This window comes from Pseudophryne corroboree, chromosome 7 (assembly GCF_028390025.1).
Source record: "Pseudophryne corroboree isolate aPseCor3 chromosome 7, aPseCor3.hap2, whole genome shotgun sequence".
Lineage (NCBI taxonomy): Eukaryota > Metazoa > Chordata > Amphibia > Anura > Myobatrachidae > Pseudophryne > Pseudophryne corroboree.
In genome coordinates, this window is record NC_086450.1 from 446,861,557 (window position 1) to 446,869,585 (window position 8,029).

Sequence of the window (8,029 nt, forward strand, 5' to 3'; positions counted from 1 at the left end):
GCGGTGATAATGGTTTGCGTTCACTGCTTTCCTAGCTTTAAATAGCGTAGGGATAACTTCCACAGGAATGCCCTTTTCCTTCAGGATCCGGCGTTCAACCGCCATGCCGTCAAACGCAGCCGCGGTACGTCTTGGAACAGACAGGCCCCCTGCTGCAGCAGTTTCTGTCTGAGCGGCAGAGGCCATGGGTCCTCAGATCATTTCTTGGAGTTCTGGGTACCAAGCTCTTCTTGGCCACCCGGACCAATGAGTATAGTTCTTACTCCTCTACTTCATATTATTCTCATTACCCTGGGTATGAGAGGCAGAGAAGGGAACACATACACCGATTGGTACACCCACGGTGTTACCAGAGCGTCCACAGCTATCGCCTGAGGGTCCCTTGACCTGGCGCAATATCTTTGTAGCTTTTTGTTGAGGCGGGACGCCATCCTGTCCACCTGTGGCCTTTCCCAACGGTGTACAATCATTTGGAAGACTTCTGGATGAAGTCCCCACTCTCCCGGGTGGAGGTCGTGTCTGCTGAGAAAGTCTGCTTCTCAGTTGTCCACTCCGGGAATGAACACTGCTGACAGTGCTAACACATGATTTTCCGCCCATCGGAGAATCCTTGTGGCTTCTGCCATCGCCATCCTGCTTCTTGTGCCGCCCTGTCGGTTTACATGAGCGACCGCCGTGATGTTGTCCGACTGGATCAGCACCGGCCAGTGTTGAAGCAGGGGTCTAGCCTGACTTAGGGCATTGTAAATGGCCCATAGTTCCAGAACATTTATGTGTAGGGAAGTCTCCTGACTTTTCCATATGCCTTGGAAGTTTCTTCCCTGTGTGACTGCCCCCCAGCCTTGAAGGCTGGCATCCGTGGTCACCAGGACCCAGTCCTGTATGCCGAATCTGCGGCCCTCTAGAAGATGAGCACTCTGCAGTCACCACCACAGCGACACCCTGGCCCTTGGAGACAGGGTTATCCGCCGATGCATCTGAGGATGCGACCCGGACCACTTGTCCAACAGATCCTACTGGAAGATCCTTGCATGGGACCTGGCGAATGGAAATTCTTCGTAAGAAGCTACCATCTTTCCCAAGGCTCGCGTGCATTGATGCACCGACACCTGTATTTGTATTAGGAGGTCTCCGTCTAGAGACGCCAACTCCTTGGACTTCTCCTCCGGGAGAAACCCTTTTTATCCTGTTCTGTGTCCAGAACCATACCCAGGAACAGTAGACGCGTCGTAGGAACCAGCTGCGACTTTGGAATATTCAGAATCCAGCCGTGCTGTTGTAGCACTTCCCGAGATAGTGCTATTCCGACGAACAACTGCTCCCTGGACCTCGCCTTTATAAGGAGATCGTCCAAGTACGGGATAAGTACTTCGGCCATTACCTTGGTAAATACCCTCGGTGCCGGGGCCAGACCAACGGCAACGTCTGGAATTGGTAATGACAATCCTGTACCACAATTTTGAGGTACACCTGGTGAAGAGGGTAAATAGGGACATGCAGGTAAGCATCCTTGAAGTCCAGTGATACCCTGAATTTTTCCAGGCTTGCAATAATCGCCCTGAGCGATTCCATTTTGAACTTGAACCTTCGTATATAAGTGTTCAAGGATTTAAATTTTAGAATGGGTCTCACCGAACCGTCTGGTTTCGGTACCACAACATTTTGGAATAGTAACCCCGGCCTTGTTGAAGGAGGGGTACCTTGATTTCACCTGCTGAAAGTACAGCTTGTGAATTGCCGCCAGTACTACCTTTCTCCGAGGGCAGCAGGCAAGGCTGATGTGAGGCAACGGCGAGGGGGAATCGCCTCGAACTCCAGCCTGTATCCCTGTGATACTACTTGCAAAACCTAGGGATCCACCTGTGGGCAAGCCCACTGGTCCCTGCAGTTCCCGAGACGCGCCCCCACCGCACCTGTCTCCACCTGTGGAGCCCCAGCGTCATGCGGTGGACTCAGAGGAAGCGAGGGAAGATATTTGATCCTGGGAACTGGCTGACTGGTGCAGCTTTTTCCTTCTTCCCTTGTCTCTTTGCAGAAAGGAAGCGCCTTTGACCCGCTTGCTTTTCTGAAGCCGAAAGGACTGTACCTGAAAATACGGTGCTTTCTTAGGCTTTTGTGAGGAAACCGGAGGTAAAAATTTTTCTTCCCAGCTGTTGCTGTGGATACGAGGTCCCAGAGACCATCCCCAAACAATTCCTCACCCTTATAAGGCAGAATCTCCATGTGCCTTTTAAAGGCAGCATCACCTGTCCACTGCCGGGTTTCTAATACCCTCCTGGCAGAATGGACATTGCATTAATTCTGGATGCCAGCCGGCAAATATCCCTCTGTGCATCCTTTATATATATATATATAAGACAACGTCTTAAATATGCTCAATGTTAGCAAAATATTATCCCTGTCTTAGCGTATTAATATTATCTGACAGGGTATCAGACCACGCTGCAGCAGCACTATTTATGCTGAGGCAATTGCAGGTTTCAGTATATAACATGAGTGTGTAAATACAGACTTCAGGATCGCCTCCTGCTTTTTATCAGCAGGTTCCTTCAAGGTGGCCGTATCCTAAGACGGCAGTGCCACCTTTTGACAAACGTGTGAGCGCCTTATCCACCCTAAGGGATATCTCCCAACGTGACCTATCCTCTGGCGGGAAAGGGTACGCCATCAGTAACTTTTTAGAAATTACCAGTTTCTTATCGGGGGAAACCACGCTTCTTTACACACTTCATTCATTCATCTGATGGGGGAACAAAACACTGGCTGCTTTTTCTCCCCAAAAATAAAACCCCTTTTATGTGGTACTTGGGTTCATGTCAGAAAATGCGTAACACATTTTTCATTGCCGAGATCATGTAACAGATGTTCCTAGTGGATTGTGTATATGTCTCAACCTCGTCGACACTGGAGTCAGACTCCGTGTCGACATCTGTGTCTGCCATCTGAGGTAACGGGCGTTTTTTGAGCCCCTGATGGCCTTTGAGACGCCTGGGCAGGCGCGGGCTGAGAAGCCGGCTGTCCCACAGCTGTTACGTCATCCAGCCTTTTATGTAAGGAGTTGACACTGTCGGTTAATACCTTCCACCTATCCATCCACTCTGGTGTCGGCCCCACAGGGGGCGACATCCCATTTATCGGCCTCTGCTCCGCCTCCACGTAACCTTCCTCATCCAACATGTCGACACAGCCGTACCGACACACCGCACACACACAGGGAATGCTCTGACTGAGGACAGGACCCCACAAAGTCCTTTGGGGAGACCGAGAGAGAGTATGCCAGCACACACCAGAGCGCTATATAATGCAGGGATTAACACTATAACTGAGTGATTTTTCCCCAAATAGCTGCTTGTATACATATATTGCGCCTAAATTTAGTGCCCCCCCTCTCTTTTTAACCCTTTGAGCCTGAAAACTACAGGGGAGAGCCTGGGGAGCTGTCTTCCAGCTGCACTGTGAAGAGAAAATGGCGCCAGTGTGCTGAGGGAGAAGCCCCGCCCCTTTTTCGGCTGACTTTCTCCCGCTTTTTCTGGAATACTGGCAGGGGTAATTTTACATCTATATAGCCTCTAGGACTATATGATGTAGATTTGCCAGCCAAGGTGTTATATATTGCCCTCAGGGCGCCCCCCCCAGCACCCTGCACCCATCAGTGACCGGAGTGTGAGGTGTACATGAGGAGCAATGGCGCACAGCTGCAGTGCTGTGCGCTACCTTGGTGAAGACCGAAGTCTTCTGCCGCCGATTTTCCGGACTCTTCATGCTTCTGGCTCTGTAAGGGGGACGGCGGCGCGGCTCCGGGAACGAACACCAAGGTCGGGTCCTGCGGTCGATCCCTCTGGAGCTAATGGTGTCCAGTAGCCTAAGAAGCCCAAACTACCACCTGTTAGGTAGGTTCGCTTCTTCTCACCTTAGTCCCTCGCTGCAGTGAGTCTGTTGCCAGCAGATCTCACTGTAAAATAAAAAAACCTAAATATACTTTCTTTCTAGGAGCTCAGGAGAGCCCCTAGTGTGCATCCAGCTCAGCCGGGCACAAGAATCTAACTGAGGTCTGGAGGAGGGTCTTAGTGGGAGGAGCCAGTGCACACCAGGTAGTCCTAAAGCTTTCTTTAGTTGTGCCCAGTCTCCTACGGAGCCGCTAATCCCCATGGTCCTTACGGAGTCCCCAGCATCCACTTAGGACGTTAGAGAAATATAAAATTGCAAGAAGGATCTGCAGGTCATTAATTACAATCTCCTTTATAAGAACGTCACAATAATGCAATAAAATGTAACTTATGGTTGGTGTGCACCATGGACATTTACGTAGTGTAGTAAGAAGCCCAGCTGGCTGTGCAGAAGAATTTAAAGTACAAATGCTTTAGCTCTGGCCCCATGCGGTTGTTTCTGAACTTCGCCGCACGTGCAATGCTCCTGGGGTGTGGGGGGAAAGTCTGAAGGGCCAAAATTAGAGTAGACAACGGGACACCGTTATGTGTGCTTGTTTTACAGGTGTAAATCGCTTACTGTAACCAAGCATGGGCTCAGTGCTCCTAGGACCTAGACCAATAGCACAATGTAAAGGAGCAAGAGACTGAAATAGGCGGGTTACCTGCAGCTTGACCCAAGACATGGGCAAGTGGCTGCGGCCAGGCACCAGCACTAGTTATGCCTATCACATAAATAATTAGCGCAAGTGCTAGACCACCAACCCATGGCAGCTTTGGAAATGCCCCGCAGCACCTAGTTTGGGAACCGCCACCCTATATAACAATTAAATTATGGGCACAAAAGTATTATTACAGCCAGCAGCAGAACACCAGAAACCGTTTCTCAAGTGCGACCAATAGATGTGACAAGCAGATGCAGCTCCTGGTGTAATACACATTGCCTTGCTCTCTACTACCGTACACAGGGACGCAGCCAGCCATCACGGCAATGTGCCCTCTCCAAGCCAATAGGCACAAGAAAGCCAGACCGCTAAACATATCATGTTTCTTACCCCTCACACACACACACACACACACACACACAAAGCCTGAACCATTATAAAACAGAAGTACTCCCAGAGCTGCTCACTTACCTGTCCAGACTGCGCTGCAGGGACCAAGCACTTCCCCAGTTGGGGCCTGGGTGACCCCTGATGAATAATAATATTACTACACAGAGCCTGTGCACATGCAGAGCTGGAGACAGTAACACACACAGGGCACCAGGGCACAGTGGGTGTAATAAAGCAATTTGCACCAATGCTGACATGCATGCCCACACATGCCAGGGGTGTCACTGGGCATGCAACAGCAGGAACACAGGGCATGGAAGGGTCAGCCCAAAAAACACAGGACACCTTACCTGCACCCACTGCACAGACAGCATGGAAGGAATCCATAGGTCACCATAATATCCTAAGTACCTGTAGCACCACGTGACCAGGGGAAGCCACTCCCCCATTAGCTCCCTCACCTGAGTCCGCTGTCATCCGTTACAGGGAAGACCTCCCCTCTTTATCCCCTCTCCAGCAGCCGGGAAGAGATATGCCATTCCGCCCACCACCGGTCTTCTACTCCCGCCTCTCTCTCTGTCACTCCGGATCCCATCCACAGAGACAGCCACAGCAAGCCACGCCCCCTCACGTACCTGGCAGCGCTGTCACTCATACACCAAAGCCACGCCCACACATGTACCCGCTCCTTTGTGCACCGCTATTTCGGTCCTGCCAATCAAAGCGCACAGCCCCGCCTGCCACCGTGAACGCTGCGGGCTTCCAGCTGTCACTCATGGTGGTTGCTCCGCCCCTCTGTGCGGTGCTGTTCCGCTACTCGGCGCATGCGTGTTAGCCATCCGGCGCATGCGTGTTAGCTATCTCCGTACGCCGAACCGCCAGTAGGGGCTGGGGTCGGAACCGTCGGATCATATGTAGAGGGGGAGGTTGCTCTGCAGATAGGGCTCAGGAGAGAGGGGTTGCCTGCCAATGCCTATATCACTTTACTGATTTACAGAAATATGTATATACCCTGCACCATTTATTGTGCAGAATGTCCAAAAATGTATTTTTGTACTATTTAAATGGTCAATGTTGCCTACCGGAACGGTGCTCAGACCAGAGTGCGTACCAGAGGCGGAACTACCAGCGGTGCATACCCTCCAACTGGACATTTTTAGCAGGTACACAGGGCCGGTTCTACACCTTGTGGCGTCCAGTGCGAAACTTTCCACTGGCAGCCCCCCCCCCCCCCCAAAACAGTTAGTGCGTGCCGGAAGCGCGTGTAAAAAAAAAAGGGGGTGTGGCCTCATAGGGAAGGGGCGTGGCCGCAGTTATGCCCCCAGATTTGTCCCAGGTAGTTGTGCCCCCTGTTGCTTTGCCCCCAGTAGTTGTGTCCCCTGTAGTTTGCCTCCTGTTGCTTTGCCCCCATTAGTTGTGCCCCGTCGCTTGTTGCTTTTCCCCCAGTAGTTGTGCCCTCTGTTGCTATGCCCCCAGTAGATTTGCCCCAGTAGTTTGCCTCCTGTTGCTTTGCCCCCACTAGTTGTGCCCTCTGTTGCTGTGACCCCTGTTGCTTTGCCCCCAGTAGATTTGCCCCCAGTAGTTGTGTCCCCTGTAGTTGTGCCCTCTGTAGTTGTGCCCTCTGCTGCTGTGCCCCCTGTAGTTGTGCCCTCTGCTGCTGTGCCCCCTGTAGTTGTGCCCCCTGCTGCTGTGCCCCCTGTAGTTGTGCCCTCTGCTGCTGTGCCCCCTGTAGTTGTGCCCTCTGCTGCTGTGCCCCCTGTAGTTGTGCCCTCTGCTGCTGTGCCCCATGTAGTTGTGCCCCCTGCTGCTGTGCCCCCTGTCGCTGTCAACACACACACACACAAAAAAAAAAAAATACCACTGCCCCGCTCCTGCTTCCCGACCGCCGCTGCTGCTGATGCTCCGTCTCTGGCCTCCCGCGGCTCCTCTCTATGGGAGAGACGTCATGACATGGGGATGGTGGGGACATGCAGGTAAGCATCCTTGATGTCCCAGGATACCATGTAAGCCCCCTCGTCCAGGCTTGGAATAACCGCCCTGAGCGATTCCATCTTGAACTTGAATTTTTGTGTTCAAGGATTTTAAATATAAAATGGGTCACACCGAACCATGCGGTTTCGGTACCCCAACCCTTTCTGAAGCCGAAAGGACTGTACCTTTGTCTGTGAGGAAACCTAAGGTAAAATTATTTCTTCCCAGCAGTTGCTGTGGATACGAGGTCCCAGAGACCATCCCCAAATAATTCCTCACCCTTATAAGGCTCTCTATGCGCTTTTTAAGTCAGCATCACCTGTCCAGTGACAGGTCTCTAATACCCTCCTGACAGAATGGACATTACATTTATTTTGGATGCCAGCCGGCAAAATATCCCTCTGTGCATCCCCCATATATAAGACGACGTCTTTAATATGTTTTTATGTTTGCCAACTTGTTGTCCACTCCGGGAATGAACACTGCTGACAGTGCTAACACATAACGCCGCCCTTGGATGGGGGGGGGGGACAGCCTCGGGCTTCACCCCTGCCCCTTGGGTGGCTAGAGGGGGGGAGACCCCTTGATTTAAGGGGTCCCCACTCCTCCAGGGTACCCCGGCCAGGGGTGACTAGTTGGTGATTTAATGCCAGGGCCGCCGGGACCAATATAAAAGTGTCCCCCGGCTGTGGCATTATCTCTCTGGCTAGTGGAGCCCGGTGCTGGTGGAAAAAATACGGGGGACCCCTACGTCTTTTATCCCCCGTATTTTTTGCACCAGGACCAGGCGCAGAGCCAGGTGCTGGTTGTTAAAATATGGGGGAACCCCTGTCAATTTTTTCCCTGTATTTTTACAACCAGGACCGGCTCAAAGAGCCCGAGGCTGGTTATGCTTAGGAGGGGGGACCCCAGGCAATTTTTTTTTTCAATTTTTACACTAAACAGACCCTTTCCCATAGATAACCATGCACAGATCTCACTGATCCGTGCATAATTATCCAAACTCGCCTGGAAAAAGCAGGTCTATTTCTGCTGCGGGATACACTGGGCTCCACAAGGATGGACAATGGGGTGTAG

The 8,029-nt window shown here is 51.8% G+C and overlaps 1 protein-coding gene across 6 annotated transcripts in view; it reads right to left on the reverse strand.

The window, feature by feature from the left end:
* TBC1D24 (TBC1 domain family member 24) overlaps nt 1-6,192 on the reverse strand; it is a 78,545-nt gene extending 72,353 nt beyond the window's left edge. For 2 of the 6 annotated variants that reach the window (XM_063935016.1, XM_063935010.1), the window contains exon 1: nt 5,332-5,609. The gene's annotated coding sequence lies outside the window, so the exon portion shown is untranslated. The other 4 variants (XM_063935014.1, XM_063935015.1, XM_063935011.1 and 1 more) reach the window with 4 other exon arrangements.
* Between the last annotated feature and the right edge of the window lie 1,837 nt (nt 6,193-8,029).